Source organism: Ochotona curzoniae, unplaced genomic scaffold (genome assembly GCF_017591425.1).
Source record: "Ochotona curzoniae isolate NIBS_2020 unplaced genomic scaffold, NIBS_Ocur_1.0 contig_3432, whole genome shotgun sequence".
NCBI lineage: Eukaryota > Metazoa > Chordata > Mammalia > Lagomorpha > Ochotonidae > Ochotona > Ochotona curzoniae.
The window spans coordinates 13,843,848-13,863,222 of NW_024465859.1; the positions used below are offsets into that span (position 1 = coordinate 13,843,848).

At 46.8% G+C, this 19,375-nt stretch overlaps 1 protein-coding gene across 4 annotated transcripts in view; it reads left to right on the forward strand.

Moving 5' to 3' along the window:
• Positions 1-3,415: 3,415 nt before the first annotated feature.
• The window catches only part of PRR5L (proline rich 5 like), a 73,383-nt gene continuing 57,423 nt past the window's right edge, over positions 3,416-19,375 (forward strand). For 3 of the 4 annotated variants that reach the window (XM_040980117.1, XM_040980120.1, XM_040980119.1), the window contains exon 1: positions 3,416-3,583. The gene's annotated coding sequence lies outside the window, so the exon portion shown is untranslated. Of the gene's footprint in view, positions 3,584-3,733; positions 3,866-19,375 lie in introns of those variants that run through there. The other variant, XM_040980118.1, reaches the window with a different exon arrangement.

Here is a 19,375-nt window from a genome sequence, read left to right on the forward strand (position 1 = left end):
AATACAGCTCCCTGTTCACACCACAGACCTGAGGAATGGTAATAGTCGCCATAAGTGCTGCACATCTTTGCAATTCTGGCAGAATTAAGGCATTGCTCTTTTTGAACTCATTAAATCCTCAGGGCAGCAACAAGGAAGATCAATGCAACAGGATAGAAACCCCCAAAGTGAGTCCACACATGTACAGCTAACTGATCTTTGGCAAGAGAACTGAAAATAATTCAGGGAAAAGGTTGGTCTATTCAACAAATGCTGTTGAGACAACTGGAGAGCAGCCTGTGAAGAAATGGACAAAGGAAATGAGCAGGCATTTTTCAAATGAACAAATTCAAAAGGCTAATGGACATATGAAAAGATACTCAGGCTCCTTAGCTATCAGGGAAATACAAATAAAAGCCACTTTGAGATTCCACCTAACTCTAGTGAGACTGGCCTACATTTGGAAATCTACTAACAACACCTGCTGCAAGTGGATGTGAGATAAAATGTACTGTCCCCCACTGTTGGTGGGAGTGTAGACTGGCGCAGCCACTATGAAAGTCAATATGGACAGTTCTAAGAGAACTGAAAATGTATTTACTGCATGACCAAGTCATCCCACTTTTGGGAATATATCCAAAGGAAATAATTCTGCATATGAGAAAGTTACCTGCAATCCTATATTTATAGTAGCACAACCCTCAAGAGCAAACACATGGAAACAACCCAGATGCCTGTTGAAATAGGAATTGATAAAGAAACTGTGGTACATCTACTCCATGGAATACTACCCAGCCACTGGAAAGATTGAAATTCTACCATTTGCAACAAAATGGTCCCAACTGGAGACCATGATGCACAGTGAAATAAGCCAACCCCCAAAAGACAAATATTGTATGTTCTAATAGAAGACAACATCCATGCAAAATACAAAACAAATAATTATACAGGTAAACATGCACATACATATATTCTCATAGATGAACTCCATAATGGACACTAGCATACTGGCAACTGAAGGTCTGTATCTCCATTCCCAAATAAAAGGAGGTCTCCCAATGAGACTTAAAAATATACCTTGATGATATGATATTAGATTTTCCACTGTTGCCTATGCCTACAATGTTCATGATACATTTAAAATACAGAATGTTGGACCTGTGGCTATTATTGAATGACTTACTATTATAATACTACAAGGACAGATGGCCAACAGAGGAAAAACTGGGAGAGAGGAAGGGCAGATGGAGGAAGAAATTCCTATACCTACAAAAATGTATCACAGAAAATAAGGTTTTTTTTCCTTTATTTTTGATAATCTTTACATAGTTAATTAGGGCACAAAGCTTCAAAGGCTACAGGAAGTCGGTAAGACTATCATTTCCACATTTTTTAAAAAAGATTTATTTATTTATTGGAAAGTCAGATATACAGAGAGGAGAAGAGACAGAGAGGAAGATCTTCCATCCAATGATTCACTCCCCAAGTGAGCGCAACAGCCGATGCTATGCTGATCCGAAGCCAGGATCCATGAACTTCTTCCGGGTCTCCCACGCGGGTGCAGGGTCCCAAAGCTTTGGGCCATCCTCGACTGCTTTCCCAGGCCACAAGCAGGGAACTGGATGGGAAGTGAAGCTGCCAGGATTAGAACCAGCATCCATATGGGATCCCAGCGCATTCAAGGCGAGGACTTTAGCCGCTAGGCCACTCTGCCAGGCCCCACATTTTCTTTTTTTTCTGTATCTGGGGTAAAGGAGGAGATAAAGGGAGAAGCCCCACCCAGTCTCCCACCCATCGCAGGTCCCTGATGTGGGGCATGCTCCGAGGGTCTTGCTCAAGTGGTTTTGACAGTTCAACAGTTCTGAATTGCTGCCAATCTCACCATTCCAAGCACGATGAGGTCGCTGCGGAATCCACTGATTGACACATTCCACCTTAGAGTCTCCGTTAGCCCAGTCTTTCACTGCCAACATATGGCTGGGGTAGTTGATTCATTTGTTCCTTCCTCTGTTGTGGTGCCAGGTAACCTCTGCAGGTTCCGATAGACCGCCATATCCTCCATGTGCAGCTGGTTATGCTCTCCACTGCTCCGTCTGAGCCTCTTAAGAGGCTCTGGCACTTGCATTCCAAGACTGACCATGGAAACCAGCACTTCTCTTCCTGGTTAGGGTTCTGAATCAGGCAGTTCGAGTGAGGGAGATCCCCACAGAAACTTTGTCTGAGGTGATCCCAGACCAGATTCTAGTGTGTACTTGCAAGTACAGGGCCCGGTACAGTCTATCACCCCATCAGCTGGTCGTTTTAAAAAATCCTCATAGCAATTCCAAGTCCTGGCGACTTGTGTCTGCATCTGCTGCAGAGTCAACCAAGGCATAGTGAAGTGGAGTATGGTGGATAATGCAGGAGCGGGTGAGGAAGAGGGGGTGGCAGTCTCTGGCTCCAGGCTTTGGCTCTTCCCTTGGACAGCTGCTTTGACGCAGGGCCCGTGCCTCCCATTGTCTGTGACTCCTAGGATGGTAACATTTAAAGTCTTTCCTCTCCTGGGGTTTTCTGTGGAGAAGCCTTTCCTTTTATCTAATGTCATGGGATAAATGAGACACCCACGGTGTCCAAAATAAAAACGAATTGTACTTCCTTTTGGCATAAAAAGACACATACTTGAGTACTTTTAAAAAGTTGGTGGAAGATGGTATTAAAAGATAAAATAGTTTAGTGCAAAAATGTATGAAATCCATGCATAATTTTTTTTCATAATATTCGTTTCTACAAGCTTTTTGAGGACCCTTCATGTGTGTGGATTTAAAAATATTTTTGCAACCTGATAGGCTAATACGCTTATCTTTTAATGTGACTTTTTATGCACTTTTCAAGTGCCCTTACGTGTATTTTTCTTTAACAAATGTCGCTGTGGTTTCCAAGCCAATGTGTGATATGTAAGCGTGCAGCCTTTTAAAAAGTTATTTCCTGCTCAACCATAGGATGAAATTATGCAAGCCAGCGACTCTTACAAACAGCTGCATCAAATTCTCAACACCTGCTCTCCCCCCAACCCCGCCCAAGAAACAGCCTTCAAAATAATTTTACATTGTTTTTAATGTTTGGTTGGCTTTCTGTGGTTTCAAACTTTGGGGTGAAAAAAAAAAACTCCCTCTAATTCATTAAAGCAGCAGTCTAAAGAGAAGTTAGGAGCTTCAAAACAGTTTTGGAAATCCGAGGCAGAGGCTGATTTCGCTTGAATTACATTTCTATGAATGCACTCGAAACACCTTCTGGAATTGGCATATTGTTGCTTAAGGAAAACAAAAAAACTTCAAGTCTAGTCTTTTACTCTGCCGGTCCAAGACGCAGAATCAGCTCTTGGCTTGTTGGCAGTTTCCCGTCTTGGGGTCAGGGAGGTGGGGGGGGGGGGTGGGGGACGGGAGGGCGGAGGACAGAGCTCGTCTCTTTTGAAACCAACGCGGCACGCAGCTCCCTTGACCTGCTGCATCCTCCTCGACCTTTTCAGTCAAAGAACTTGGATTTCCTGATATTGTTGCACTGGACGCAAGTGCAGGGGCCCTCTCCCTCTCGCCGCTGCCGGGTGAGAGCGGCGGCAGGGGCGGAGGTGAGTGTTGGGGGTGAAGTGGAGTGAGGGACCTTGGAGAGAAACTACCGCGAAGTGGTTGGGACAGAAACGGCGGGAGGGGGAGGAGGCCGTGAGTTGAGAGAGGAGGGAAACGTGTCACCAGCCGGCCTCTAAGAGTTCCGCGGCCCGAGTATTTGCTGACTTTCGCCGGAGAGGCACTAAGGCTGAACCGGGCCCCGCGGAGCTGGGACCGCAGGGAGGGCGAGAGCGCGCGGCGGAGCGCGGCAGCCACAGCCCCTGCAGGTTTCTCGATTCTCTCCGGTAAGAAAACTTTCTCGGGAAAACGGGAAACTTTTTTTTTTTTTTTGCCGGGCCTGCGGAGTGTGGGACGGAGGCGAGTGGCTTGTGTGCGCGCCTCGAGGTGACTCACGCCGGGGACCCCAAGGGTGTGAGTGGGGAAGTCCCCGGGAGGGCCAGAGTTGCGGGCTTAGCCATTCACACCAGGGAGAAGCTAATCTCCGGGCACGATCAGGGGGCGCATAGTGGCTGACTGGGGCAAGCGTCCTATCCGGGGTTGGGGGTGCAGCCTGGAAGGGTCCCTGCATCTTGTTTTAGGATCCCGGGGTTCAACGCTGCAGGCAGGAGAGCGAGACCTTGGTGTGGCGGGCTGGCGGGGGCGTTGTGGAGGGCAAGCCGTGAGCTTGGTGGACGGTTTACGGTGGGCGAGTGTCCCGTGTGGGTGGAAAGGAGGATGATGTGGATCGTGCCAGGAGATCAAAAAGGAAAGTTTACTTTTTGTCTTTCTCGTTCTTTTTGGGCCTGGGTGGCAATCCCAGAGAACCCGTCCTCTATACCCAGCCTTTTCCCGGCCATCCGCTGGTTTTCTAGAGGGAGGCGTGGAAGAGAAGGAGGTAGGGAGCCGCTTTGTCCCGCGCGCTGCTGGATGTACAGGCTCTGAGGCCAGGGCGCACTGGGCGCAACTCGGGGCAGACCCGGACGCGAGGAAGCCCTGGGACCGCTCTCCTGCGCGGGCGGAATCCCCTTTCCGTTTCATCTTTCGCGGCCTCTCCAGGGGTTGGTGAGGCTTTCCCGTGCGCGCCTACTGTGCTCGCAGAGCCGGCTCACTGGGGGAAGAGGGCGCTCCAGAGCCCCCACGTGGGCCGCTTGGACAATTCCTTCCCAGCCCACCCCCCTTATCATTCTCTGGGGGCTGCTGCCGGGGAGGCGGGGCGATCACTCCAAACTGTGCTTTCTGAGTTGTGCTTCAGAAACAGCTTGGGGATACCTTCCCTGGTTGGCGAGAGGGGTTTTCCCCGGCCTTGCCCACTCCTAGCACTCTATCTCAAACCACCGCCTCTTCCCCCTCGGAGCCGGGATCCGACGTTTTGTTTGTCAGCAGAAAGGCAGCAAGTATTTATAGAGGCTGCTGCGATTCTGCGGTGTGCAAGGTTTCAATTACAGTCCTGCGATGCGCCCCACCGGACGGAATGCGCACGCGCAACGGTTCAGCCGCACTCCCCTCTGCTCCGGAGATCCGCACACAAAAATCCTGACTGGTAGCTCTGGACATCCCTGCCTGGGCGGGCTTGAGCTGTTGTTGCCCAGAGGAGATGTGCAAATGTAGATGACCCAAGTTAAGGCCCAAAGCAGGGCCTGGGGAACGTCTGTGTCCTCCCCTACTCCCGCCCGGACCACTCGCTGGTGTAGATACGGATTTTACTCGTTTTTGAACTCCTTGTGGTGATATGGACCACCGCAGTTCGCATGATGAGATTTCCCTGCGTTGCACAGGGCAGATTGCCCCCGCGTTGAGCCCCTCAGGTGGAAGGCGCTGCTGCTGAGCACACGAAGCAGCCAACTGGCCAGAAGGGGAAATGGAATTTGCAGCAACTCTTGCAGCCACATTTTAAATTTAGCGGCGGTGAGGAGCTAGGAAGGTGTGTGCGTCTGCCTGCTCTGCACAGGTGCTTTTTGAGCTCGAGCTTCAGGTCAAGGATGCAGTTCAGAGATGTCTGTCGAAACTGGCTTGCAGATGAAGAAAGCAGGGCTTGGTCAGTCCACAAGGCTGGCTGGTGCTTCAGCCCCAGCCACCATTCTTTCAGTGTTTTATTGATGCTTGTAACAACTGGACCAAACAGTGTGTAAAACAAAGTCAGGCTAACTAACCTTTCAGAGCTTTGTTTGGACTGGCTTTTTTCTCAAGGGTGGGAACTCATTTCGTTCAGGTCCAGAGGGCTGAAAGCCTCCTCCGTGGATGGGATTTGAGGAATGTGCCTCATCCGGAAACATTACCCAATGTTCCCCTTCCATATGAAAGGGGAGAGTGCACACCTCTCTGGGGAGTCCCGTGACGCCTTAAACTTTGCCCTTTAGAGACTTTGATAGCTCCTCCTGCAATCCTCACCAAGACACTGATGGGAGTGTCGGGATGATGCCACCATCGATGCCACTATCATACAGGTGAGGCCACTGAGGCTTAGAGAATTTCAGTCCTTCGACTCACACACTCCGGGATGCAGCTGAGCACGGATTCTAAATTTGTGAGATGGCAGTGTCTTCCCCTTCGATTGTTGATTTAATGGTGAATTGAATTGATAACTTTTTTTTATGTTCTGAAATGTTATGGAGTGGCTCACTTGAAAAAAGCAACAAGGTTGTCTCTTAAAAACTGTCACATGATGTGAAAATCTGCTGGTACCCACCCTTCAGTTTGTCCGATTATTTCATTTATGTTCCATGTTTAAGTCATTTATCTGTAGAGAATTGAAATCGGTATGCATTTGGTGGGTTTCTCCTTTATTTTTCCTCTTCGGGACTTCTTGTCTCCTAATGATGTTTCAGAGTGTATGTGTCTGTCTGCCTACTAATTTTCCATTGCCCTTCCACAAAATCAGCTCAGCTCTGGCAGTTGCAGCCATTTGGGGAGTGAACCACTAGATGGAAGGCCTTTTCTCTGTCGTTTCTTCTCTCTGTAAATCTGCCTGTCAAATCATGAATAAATAAATATTTCAAAAGAAAAAAGTAGATGTCAAAATGTGCAATGAAATGCCTTCTTTGAAATTGGGAGCCAGGGGCCTCTTCTGGGTCTTCCATGTGGGTACAAGTTTGCAAGGCATGGGCCCTCCTGTGCTGCTTTTCTAGGCCATAAACTGGATTGGATATGGAACAACCGAGACAGGCACCCGTCTCCATATGTGATCCTGCCACAATAAAGTAGAGGACTAGCCTATGAAGCCACACACCAGTCCCTAATCTTCACTTTTGAAGGCTTTCTATGAAGGATCTAGTGTCCCAAATTCCCCCAAAAGGTCCCTAGCAGCTCATATGGAAGTTTCTGGATTAGAAAAGGCAATGCTAGAATGGGAACTGGAGGGACTGTCTGGATAATGATGATAGTAGCCCTTCCTGAGAAACAGAGTCAGGCCCTTTGTATGCTCACAGTGTAGGGAATAAGCAGCACTGGCCTGGGAGAAGATGCCTGTCCTGTTGCAGAAAGAGCTGGCCAGGACAGCCAGAGGGAGCTTCCCAGAGTGGATAAGTGGGGAAATCAGTAGCTTCTTCCCCCCTAGGAGGCCTTCTAGTATGCAGTCCTGGTTTACAGTCTATGTGAATTTAGGGAGCCTGTGAGACCATTCCCACTTTAATTGGACTTGGCCCTTTGAGGCAAGAGTCACTCGATCTCTCTCTTTAAATATTCTTTTCTTATGCTTTGCCAGTTTATGGCCTTTGTAGATCACCCTTGGATTTCATTTAGGGGAAGGAGAAAGAGAATAAAAAGCAAAGGTTAGTGATTACCTAAATTGGATTAAGTTCTGTCTAGAAGCCTTTAAAGAAATACTGCTTGCTCTCTAATTACCATCAACTAGGAATTTAAACGGTCTATTAAATTTAAGCTTTTTCTTCCCCCCAACTGACTATGTTTCTAGCTGTAACGTATTCTGGGATTTTAGAGGCTTTTATGTTTTCTTCAAAATGTGTGGAGAATACTCTGCCCCCTCCCCATCCTTTGTAAAATGTTATATTTCTGTAATCGAATAATAAATGTTATCCTGATGTCCTGGCTTCACAAAGAGCAGAAGCTCATGGCCAGGGTCGGCTGGCTGTGTCAGCCTCAGGAGACCTACTTTGAAGTGAGTTAGCCCTGAGGGGGTTAGGAGGATGGTGGAGCTCACCCAAACCTTTCTCTCTCTGTTCCTCTTTTGGCAGAGGCCTATGGGAAGACCTGGGTAGTGTCCATTGCAGTCCCTGCCTCCTGCCATTGCGCACACACTGTCCACACAGCCTACCCTAACCCTTTGTGCCATTTACATTGCATGCAGTTCTGTGTTGTATAAAATTAAGTATTTACTTGTGGATTTTTCTCTCGGCTTTCCTTCTCCTTCCCTCCTCTCGTTTGTGAGATGTCAGGGTCCAGTTTCTCTTTTGCACACATTGGTGTTCAGGTTTCACTTTTCTCGTTGCCACAGGTGAACCATACCTCCCTTTTCTCACTTCTCTCCTTACTGACTTGGCCACAGAACCTTCTCCAGCTTTGCGAGTTCTTTTCCACACAAGCTAAGCCCTGAGTTTTGTTGAAGTCATTTCAGATAACTTGGCTTTTCTTCTTCCTTCCTTCCTTCCTTCCTTCCTTCCTTCCTTCCTTCCTTCCTTCCTTCCTTCCTTCCTTCCTTCCTTCCTTCCTTCCTTCCTCCCTCCCTCCCTTCCTTCCTTCCCTCCTTCCTTCCTTCCTTCCTCTCTTCCCTCCTTCCTTCCTTCCCTCCTTCCTTCCTTCCTCCCTTCCCTCCTTTCTTCCTTCCCTCCCTCCTTCCTTCCTCCTTCCCTCCCTTCCTTACTTCCTCCATTTTGTCCTGCTTCTCTTCCTTCTCTCTCTTTCTCTCTCCTTCTAGTTCTCTCTTCCTTCCTTCTGTTCTTTCTTTCAAATATTTATTTCATTTCAAAGGAAGAAAAAGAGAGGGAGAGAGAGAGAAAAGTCTTCCATTTGCTAGTTCACTGCCCAAATGGCTGCAGTGGTTGGAGCTGTGCTGGTCTACAGCCAGGAACCAGGAGCTTCAGCTGAGTTTCCCAAGTGGGTGCAGGGGTACAAGCAAGCAAGCATTTGGGTCATCTTCTGTTGCTTTCCCAGGTGCATTAGCGGGGAGCTGGAGAGTGGCACAGCTAGGACTTGACGCGGAGCCTATGTGGATGTTGGCATCACAGGCAACAGCCTTACATGCTTTGCCACAGCACCAGCACCAGCTATTGAGTTTCTAAGAAGCAAGGAGTAGGATTCATAGATTGCTTTGTGTTCTGCTGGTGTGGAACTAGTGGTGTGTGTGTCAGCTTGAGGTGAAGCTGAAGAAAGAGGTAAAGGAATCTTTTATTATCTCCTTCCCAAGGACAAGTCATTTCAAATAACTATTGGCTTTTTTTTTTCTTTCCTCCTTGCCTTGGTTGCGAGGTGTGTCTGTAATGGTCTGTACTGAGCTGCCTCAAGCCCTGTCATAACCTGCCTGTGACCTCAATGGTATAAATCCGTGCTCTAAATCCATTGACGTTCATGGTGTAATTCTCAACACTCCTTGGGAACTGGCTCTGTCCCAGCTGTCTTGGGGAGACCGCACTGCTGGCTGCTATACTGCTGCTGGATGCTATCCTCAGGGTGTTGGGGGGCGGGTAGGCCATGGCCATTGTCCTCATACAATATCTGGAGGCAGAATTACTGGATAAACACCCTGATCCTTGGCAGGGTTAAGATAACTTTAGGCCAGGAGAAGTCCTCAAGCCACTTTCCCAGTTCTAGAGGCTGGTAGCACCTTGTCAGAAAGGCAGAGGGATTGAAGGAGCCCAGGTTTTGTCTCCACTGGAACCTGGGAACCCACCAAGAATCAGGGGATTGGCGTTGGGGATCTGCTCTCAGCTGTGCCCAGAACGAGCTGTGTGGCCGGAGAAAAGCCACTTGATTGCTCAGGCCTTCTGTTTTCCTGACTGGACACAGTAGTGCATCTGGCCAACCACTGACGGAGGGTCCTCTGTGCCCTAAGTTTCTGTGAGGGCCAGAAAAGCATGATGCAAAGCCATTTTACTCAGGGTAGCATAGGTGGCCGTGAGATGTAGTTTGATCACAGTCTGTTCCAGTGGGCCTTGGCTGGGTCCCTGCTTCTAGCAGGCTCTCAGATGGTGGTGCTGCTGTGACTCCCAGGCCTCAGTGTGAGTTCCCAGGCACTGAAGTCTTGTAGTTTCTTAAACCTTGGCATTTTGGGTTTGGCGTCTTTGTGGTGAGGCTGTCTTGTGCACTGTGGGAATGTGTCTCTGGCCTCTCCTCACCAGAGACGTCCAGCTTTCTTCACCTTCTCCCCCAGACAGTGGTGGCTGCCAAAAATGTCTTCAGGCTTGCTGTCTTCTTGGAGCATGGGGGCAAAATCACCCATGGATGAGAACATTGATATGCTGAACACTGTATATTGATATAGAATGTTGTATATCAGATCACCTGGAAGATGTCTAGAAAGGCTTAACATGTCAGAAGCACTAGAAGAAGGTGCAGGAATGTATGTAAACAGGAATCCTGACTTATTCGTGGTTTTCATGATCTGGACTCAGTACAGTCTACAAATGCTAAATGAGTACTTCCAGACAGAAACAACAGGCAAGTTTTAACTTACACGCCATTCTGGGTAGCATGCTGAAATATGCCATCTGCTCCAATCCACCCAGAACATGTCCCTTTGCCTAGAGTATCCATGCTGTATATGCTACCCACTCATTAGTCACTTGGCTGTTTTGGATATTACATTGAGTATCTTGGTATTCTAGTGCTCAACTTTTGCTTAATAATGACCTTAAAGTGCACCTTTAACAAAAAAAGAATTGTTTTTATTGGAAAGGCAAATTTACAGAAAGAACTTCCATCTGGGGGTTCAGTCCCCAAATGGCCATAACAGCCAGAGCTGAGCTGTTCTAGGAGTTAGGAATTTCTTCCAGGTTTTCCGTGTGGGTGCAGGGGTCCAAGGACTTGAGCCTTTCTTGGCTGCTTTCAGAGGCCATTAGCAGGGAGCTGGAATGGAAATGAAATAGCTGTAATTAGAACTGGAGTCCAGTGCCGGCACTGCGGGAGGAGGATGAGCCTGTTTAGTTACTGCGCTGGCTCCTGTTATTGCTTCTTTTCACCTCTCTATCATTATACAATTGTGATCAATTACTATTCTCTTTTAAAAATAATTATTATTGGGCCTGGCATGATACCCTAGTGGCTAAAGTCCTTGCCTTGAACACACCAGGATCCTATATAGGCACTGGTTCTAATCCCGGCTGTCTTGCTTCCCATCCCACTCCTTGCTTGTGGCCTGATCAAGCAATCAAGGATGGCCCAAAGTTTTGGGATCCTGCACCTGTGTGGGAAACCGAGAAGAAGCTCCTGGCTTCGGATTGGCTCAGCTCCGGCCTTTACGGTCATTTGGGGCGTGAATCATCAGATGGAAGATCTTCCTTTCTGTCCCTCCTATTCTCTATATATCTGACTTTGCAATAAAAATAATAAATAAATCTAAAAAAAAGTGATTACTATTATCAGAAGGTGTCATGCCTGGCTCATCTTTGTGGCCACAATGTTAGGTGCTCACTAGATACTTGTTACACTGGAATTTCACCCGACCTTGGTCTTTTACATAAGACCAAGAAGAAGAAGAGAAGACTTTGTGTAGGCCTTGGATGTTTATTGGTCTTCCTTATGCAAGTTAGCTTTCCCCTATTAGAATTTCCTTTCTAATGTCTAGTACCTTTGTTCTTTAGAACAATGAACATGGACTTGGAGAACCCCTGTTTTTCAGTAACTTGTTTGTTAGCACTGAATTGTAACTAGAATATGGTTTAACTGTTCTGCCTCTATCCTGCCCCAGCATCTTCAGTGATACAAGGCAGCAGCAGCATGAGGCAGGTACCTAGCTGAGTTCCTAGTCTTCCTTGTGGATGTTTCTTTGGAGACCCTGATGTCTCTTTTGTTCTTCCCCTCCCCTTTCCTTGCTTATTGCTTCCTTAACTCAAATCCTGATTCACAGTGGATCTTTTTTAGTTTAGTACACTTGAATGGAAACACACGACTTGCATGAATCTATCATATCCTCTCTTCCTTGCCAGTTTCCTAACCTACTCCTCCACGCTCTGTATACCTGACACCTTTCCCTTTGTCGCTATTTCTTATGAAAAAAACATTTCATCTTATTTATGCAATGAGAGGGGTCAAGCCAATTTTTAACAAGCACCCTATTTTACTCTAGAGCACATTTTCTCACACTTGAAATTCTGGTTGGCTTGCAGACAGGAGCTCCTGTCTGCCATCTTACCCACTAAGGTTTTATAAATGACGTGAGAAACGTAATTGCTCTTGCTGTGGTCAGTCTTGGCTACCGGTTGTGTCTAGACTCCTTAGCTTATCACATGGCAGACACTTGAGGAGCGCTCAGGATGGCATCATGGACCACACCCAAACAAGTCACACTACAAGATGCTTGATTCGTAATGTGGGGCTTCTAGATGAATAAATAAGAAGTATGGCTGTTTTTCCACAGCTTTACTTCTCCCAAAGGAGGCGATTTTTCTGGTGATGACACAGCGATTTGAGAGTCACGTTGAGGTGCTGATACAATTATTCTAGGTGAAACTAAAATGTCAGTGTTCTGGTAAGCAGTGATAAACACTGGAGCTTGCATCCTGTTTGTGCTAATATTAATTATTGTGTGCACATTTGAATTCCCACGCTCCTCCATCTGTATTCAATTTTCCCAAGGAGCCCTGCTAAAATTGCCCCACGCTTCCTGTTGTGACTTTTATCATAGCCCACACTTGACCCCTTTCATTATCTTGTTTGTAGACTCCAGTGTTCATCCCTGGACAGCAAGTAGTAGAATTGTCCCTGATCAAGTGAGTTGGCTTGTGCAGCCTGCACCTCTGTCAGCCAGCCTTGTAGGCCCACTGGCAGGCAAGCACACCCAGGCTTCCTGGCCCATGTGGCACAGGCCATATGTGCAGTCATGTGTAGACAAACCTGACTTCAGTCGGCAGTGAAAACTTTCTGATCTCTCAAAAATGGGAAGGTCACTTTTCCTGGGGGGCATGGAAGTCCTTTTATCATCCATCATTTAAAAATACTAATTGAGTGTCACTTAAGCACCCCACACTGTGCTCAACATCACCATACAGCAGTGAGCAAGAAATGCAAGGATAAAACCTAAAGAAAACGTTCCTTTAGGACCCGGCCTGGTAGCCTAATGGTTAAATCTTCTCCTTGAATGTGCCGGCATCCCATATGGGCACCAATTTCTATTCCAGTTGTTCTACTTCCCATCCAGTTCCCTGCTCGTGGCCTGGGAGGGCAGTGGAGAATGACTCAAAGTCTTGGGACCCTGCACCCCTGCCAGGAGGACCCAGAGGAAGCTCCTGGCTCCTGGCTTCAGATCAGCTCAGCTTCAGTCATCGTGGCCATGTGGGCAGTGAGCCAGTGGATGGAAGCTCTTCCTCTCTGTGTCTCCTTCACTCTGTAAATCTGCCTTTCCAATAAAAGTAAATAAGTCTTTTAAAAAAGGGAAATTTTTCTTTCATCAGGGTTAGCCAGAAAAGTAAGCAGACACGATGGTTTGTTGACTTCAGCTTGCTTGGAGAGTGCCGTGAAGAAAGGAGACTTGCTTTCTGTACAGGACAAGGAGCTTGCTGCTTGGGCAGGCAGAGGAGGACAGTGGTGGTGCTTGTGAAGGGATGGGAGTGGTGTTCAGTCTCTTGGCTTTGTGTGAGTATCTGACAGTAGCTTTTGAGAGTCCAGGCTCTGGACGCACATCGGGTTTAGTTCTTGGAACCTCTTCTGATCTTGGGTGCATCTGTTTCTTTATCTGTACAGTGGGAATAATAAAGCCTACCCCATTAGGTTTTAGGGGAAACGAACTAAGAAAATAGATGTAAGAGTCTTAGCACTGTCCTAGCCATCTTAGCAGCCTTGGATAGGAAATTACTACTGATATTCCAACCAGTGGTAGCAATGATAATAGAACCATGGTAGCCATTAATTTGACAAAGTGAACCTAATGTTTTCAAAAACTCTGCTGACCTGGTTTCCATTCAGTGGAATCCAGATGTTGTTTCCTACATCGGCTCACTGTGCTTGCCTTAGTAATATCTTGAGTGCTGCTGGTTCCTCTGTGCTTCTCTCAGGCTGTGTGTGTGTGTGTAATGCAAGGGAGTGCTTGTGGTACCATGGAATAATCAGTGATGGCCGAGAGTGTGATAAGACAGGGAGCTGCTTAGTTAAGGGTGTGGAAAGTGGGGGCAGGTACTTCACCTGGCAGCTCAGATGCCAGTGGAGATGTCTGTGTCCTGTATCACAATGTCTGGTTTCAAGTTCCATCCCCAGTTTCTGAGTCCAGCCTCCTGTTGACATGTGCTCTGGAAGGCAGCAGTGACGACCCAGTTAGCTCGGCCAGAGCCATTCCTATGGGAGTCCTGGATTGAGTTCCCAGCTTCTGGCCTTGGCATCACCACCATGTTTGCCAGCATTTAGGGGATGAAGAACTGGATAGGAGCATCTTTTTCTTTCTCTCTTTATGTGTGCCTCTCAATAAATAAATTTAAGAACTGTAGGGGGGATGAACAATCAGATGTTGTGGTAGGCAGAAATTGAAACATGAGCTGGATCTGTGCTTTGTTAGGTTCTAAGTCCCTACTCAGTTTTTCTAAGGTGCCCAGCGGGCACAGTTCTTGGGGTAGGGTTTGAAAGTATGGCTACTGTGTTAAAGGGAATCACGAGTGCAGGTATAAGTTGTACCTGGCTGTGGCTGTGAGAAGAGCTGCAAAGCCAAGGTCATGGCTGGTACAGGGCACAATAAAGGTCGCAACCTCTAAGAGCAGGCTTAAAAATGCTGATTGACTGGTCTGCTTGATAAGTTACTTATCAATACTCATGAATCAGGTGATTTCATAACCTTAAGTATCCAGATTTTTGGTTTCTCTTGGGAAAAAGCAGACCTAGCAAAATTGAAAAATTTGTGTTCTTAGATGGCAAAAAAGGAGACTGGATGAAGTGAGGGCTGTCTTTTTTCAGTTAAACAGGTATTGCCAAAAGGACAGACTTACTCTCCTTATACACCAGCCTTGCTTACCGTGAGAGCGCACGCTCTGCCCCTTTCTGCCGCTTGTGATGTGGTAAACAACAAACACACAATTTAAAAAAGCAAAAAAAACACCCTAGTTTTTTCCTTTCAGCCTTTTTCCCAACTGATGTTTAATTACTGGCCCATTTGTCCTGATATGTAATATCTGTTTAAATACATTTGCGTTGAATGAACAAATGAGGAGTGAATTGTAATTGATAGAACACTGACTAGGGTTCAAAAGTCAGATTTGGGTGCCAGACTTCTTTTTTTTTTTTTTTTTTAAGATTCATTTATTTATTGTAAAGTCAGATATACAGAGAGGAAAAGAGACAGAGAGGAAGATCTTCCATCCAATGATTCACTCCCCAAGTGAGCGCAATGGCTGATGCTATGCCGATCCGAAGCCAGGATCCAGGAACTTCTTCCGTGTATCCCACGTGGGTACAGGGTCTCAAAGCTTTGGGCCATCCTCGACTGCTTTCCCAGGCCACAAGCAGGGAGCTGGATGGGAAGTGGAGCTGCCGGGATTAGAACCGGTGCCCATATGGGATCCGAGCACGTTCAAGGCAAGGACTTTAGCTGCTAGGCCACTCTGCCAGGCCCAGGGTGCCAGACTTCTAAAAGTTGAATGACTAACCCATCAAATAACCTTTGGTGTTTATTTTTTTGTGTGTTTTGTTTTAAATTTTTATTTTTTGCCAGGGGCACAAGTTCTTTGACTAGTGTGGGAGAAGGCCAGGGGAGTCAATATTATCTAACTTATATAAATGGATGCACCCATATTGGCAAATCCAACTAACCAAGGCTGGAAGACCAGAAAGAATGTGCATCTTTTTGTCCTGCAAATGCACCTTGTGGACAGTAAGATGGCCGAGTAGTTGAGTGTGTACCACCTATATGAGAGGCTCCCTGCTTCAGCCTGGCCCAGTCCCAGCTGTTGCTGGGGAGAGAGCCAGTGAATGGAAGAGTGCATTCTCCCTCTCTCACTCTCTGTAACTCTACCTTCCAAATAAATAAAATAAATATTTAAGCAAACGAATATACAATAACAAGAACACAGCTCAAAAGGTTTGGGAGGGCTCTCCACCTAGGAGAAACCCAGTGCATTCACTTTCAGTTTTAACCTTTCAATAATACTTTATGCACATGCAGTGAAACATGTCAGCACTTTCTTACAACTTTCTTATGTAGATGGAAGCATACTACACACCTAGTTCTGTGTTTTTGCGTTCAAAATATCCCCTGGAGAGCACCCAGTTGGTCCACAAAGAACTTTCTCCTTCTTTCTTGGAGCTGTAAAATATTCCAGTGTGTGGGCCTCCTGGATGACACAACTAGTGGCTGAGAGTTTAGGTTATTTCCAACTTGTCACTGTTACAATGAAGGCTACAGGCAAAACTCTGTTGCATAAGCCACTTGACATGATTGGAGTAAAATTCCTGGAAGTAGAACTGCTGGGTCGGAGGGTGTGATCTTTGTCAATTTTGGCAGCTCTTGTCCAGTTTCCCCATGTGACAGTCTTCTTAGACTGCTCTTCCTCTAGCAGTATGGGTGGTTAGCCCTGTCCCCTTACCTGGACACCTGCCATGAGACCAAAATGGCTTTGTGAAGAACGCAGTGCCATGGAAAAACACAAAAATTAGCTACAACATTTTGGTTTCTCACTGTGGGCCAATCCATGGTCAAGCTATCTCATCTTTAATCTTAACAACTAGGAGCTAGGGCCCAACACAATAGCCTAATAGCTAAATCCTTGCCTTGCATCTTCCAGGATCTCATATGGGTTCTGGTTCATGTCCTGGCTGGCCACTTCCCATCCAGCTCCCTGCATGTGGCCTGGGAAACTACTAGATGACAGCCCAAGGCCTTGGATCCTGCACCCGTGTGGGGGACCTGGAAGAAGCTCCTGGCTTCTGACTTTGGATGGGCTCAGCTCCAGTTGTTGTGGCCACTTAGGGAGAAAACCAGTGGATAGAAGACCTTTCCATCTTTCCTTCTCTTTTGTATATCTGCTTTTCCAATAATACAAATGAACTAAATCTGGAAAAAAAAAAAAAAAACAAAGCAAAGCTAAACAAGCGCAAAAAGTTAAAAAAAAAAAAAAGAAGTAGGAGCTAAGTGTTGTGTTCACGTGACAGACAAGGAAACTGATTCAGAGAGTGTGAGAAATTCATCCAGGTCATCCAGCTAATAATCTGGAATTGAACCCAGGCAGCGCAGATTTCAACACTGTGCCGTTGAAAGCTGGGAAAGCTTGGTGTTGTTTTGGGTGTCAGTATTTCTATTGATACTTGCTTGTCTGTCCCTGTGTGTCCTTGGTGTAGTGGACTCATTCGTCTGTTAAGTGAATACCGTGGGATTCCAGTCACCCGCACACTATAGCCAGTCCTGGAGTGCACCTGACAACACGATAGGCATGCCCGCATGAACCTCTCAAAAACTTTGACAATTTTGCTATTAATTGAGGTACACTGTGATAAAAGAAGTTGGGAAAGGTGTCCTTGGGAGGTGGGAAGTAGTCCAGGGGTAGAGGCAAGGAGGGTCTCTCTGAGCAAGTGGCTCAAGGAGGGTGAGAAAGAGTGTGTGTGTTGGGGGGGCGGCGGGGAGTGTTTCCTGCAGAGGGTGCAGAATCTCCAAAGATCCAGGGAGCAGGAAGACCAGGTGGTGGTAGAGAAAATGAATGCAGCCTTAGTGAGTTGCTGTGCAGTGGTGGGAGGTGAGGGTGTAAGGCTGGGGTTTGGGGAAACATTGGAAAATCTGCTAAGGGCCACTGGGGTATTTATAACATCATTCATAGGACATATATGAGCTTATCAACTTCAATATTAGCCTGCTATAGATTTATAATTTTGACTCCCACCTGTGGTTGCCCAGGTGGAACCAGACCAGATGGCTCTGTGGGTTTCACATGTTGCTGGAGGCACTGAAACATTGAGCACTGTGGACTGGTCAGGCACTCGCCCCAGCAGCTCCTTCCACAGCTGTGTGGCCTTAGATAAGTTAGACACTTGACATCTGCATGTCCTTCTGTGTGAGGGATGGTGGCAGCACCTTCTTCTGTGTGGTCACGTAGATTGCTTTTAAGCATTCTAAGTGCTAGCTGTAGTAGGAAACACCACATCCTTTGATATAGCAGACATGAGTGCACCTGTCATAGGTGTGTTTCCCCAGAACGTGATGTGTCGGATAGACTCTTATTTCATTTATGGACTCTTATTTCATTTATGGGAAGCACATTCCCCACTTTGGTCTATCTTAAGCATCTTTGTCATCGTGAGAAGGATCGTTCTGGTTGGAATCAGAGGGTAGATCTGTTGCATTAACTAACACATACATTTCTGGAAGGACAGAGAGTCTTTATTTCTGTATTCATGACCCCAGGGAAGGAGTCCAGGCTGGCCCCTCTGATTGCAGACTCTTCTGTGGGTTCTGTGGCAGCAGGCTCCATCTATCTCACTTCCCTGGGGACTGGTTTCTCCCAGCAGACAGTGTGGCTCAGTTGTCTTTAGCGTCTCTGATATTTGCACTCAAAATGGCTTTTTCCTGGAAGCCACAATCATTATTAGCCACCCACTTCTATATTTTAGGTTGACGTGCGTGATGTGACTTCCTTTTTCAGGGTCAAAGGTAGAGCCTTAGTGGAATTAATTTGCATTTTCCACCTAGTGGGCCATCTTTTCCACTCACTGGGCTGGCAGGCATTGTAGGGCCTTTGTTCTTGAGCCCTGGCATTGGCTGCTATGAGGAGAGAAAGCCACACAACACTTTCTTTCTATCAAAAAGGCTTCTGGGCACAGAGGTTTTCAAGGAATCTCGTGGTAGCTGAGTCTCAGAGCTAGGCTGTCACCACTTTCCAGAAACCCTGTAACAATGTATGGATGCCTCAGGGTCGGAGACCCCAGCTCTCCAGAGAACTGCTTGTTAGCCGTCCAGCCCCAGAGGTCGCTTTTTAAATCTGTTTGGAAAGGTAACTTCTCTAAATGTAAATGGTCTTGATGCTTCAGAAAAGAACAGTGACCCATACTCCACAGTTGTGGAACTCAAGAGATACGAGTCATGGAACTTCCTGTGATAGTGAGGAGGAGGACAAGGGGGTGGTGGTTATGGACATTATTATTTTAAAGCCCTAAATCCCAGGACCTGAGGATGTCACTCTGTTTGGAGACAGGTCCTTCCAAGAGGTGATGGAGGGGCAGGCACTTAGCTGAGCCTTGAGACATGGGCATCCCAAAAAGAAGGACCTAGTTTGAATTCTGACTCTGGCTTCTGAATCTGGCTTCCTTTAAGTGTACACCCCTGGAGACAGCAGTGTTGCCTCAAGTAGGAAGGCCCCTGACACCCACATGGAAGATCTGCATTGAGTTCCTGGCTCTTGGCTTTGTCCTCGTCCATTGAGGGCATTTTAGAGAATGGAACAGAAAATGGGAAATCTCTGTTTCTCTACTTTTGAAATAAAATCAATAAGGAAGTGAAGAAAAGGTTGGTTAAGCTAAAACAAGACCATCAGGTTGGCCCCCAATCCAATGTGAATGGTGCTTCTATAATAGGATGTTTGGGGACCTGACATTGCAGTGTAATGGCTTAAACCTCATCACTACAACACCTGCATCTCATGTGGGAGTTCTGGCAGCTCTGCTTCTGATCCATGTCTCTGTTAACACACCTGAGAAAGCAGAAGGTGGCTCAAGTGCTTCGGCCCTGCCACCCATATAGATGT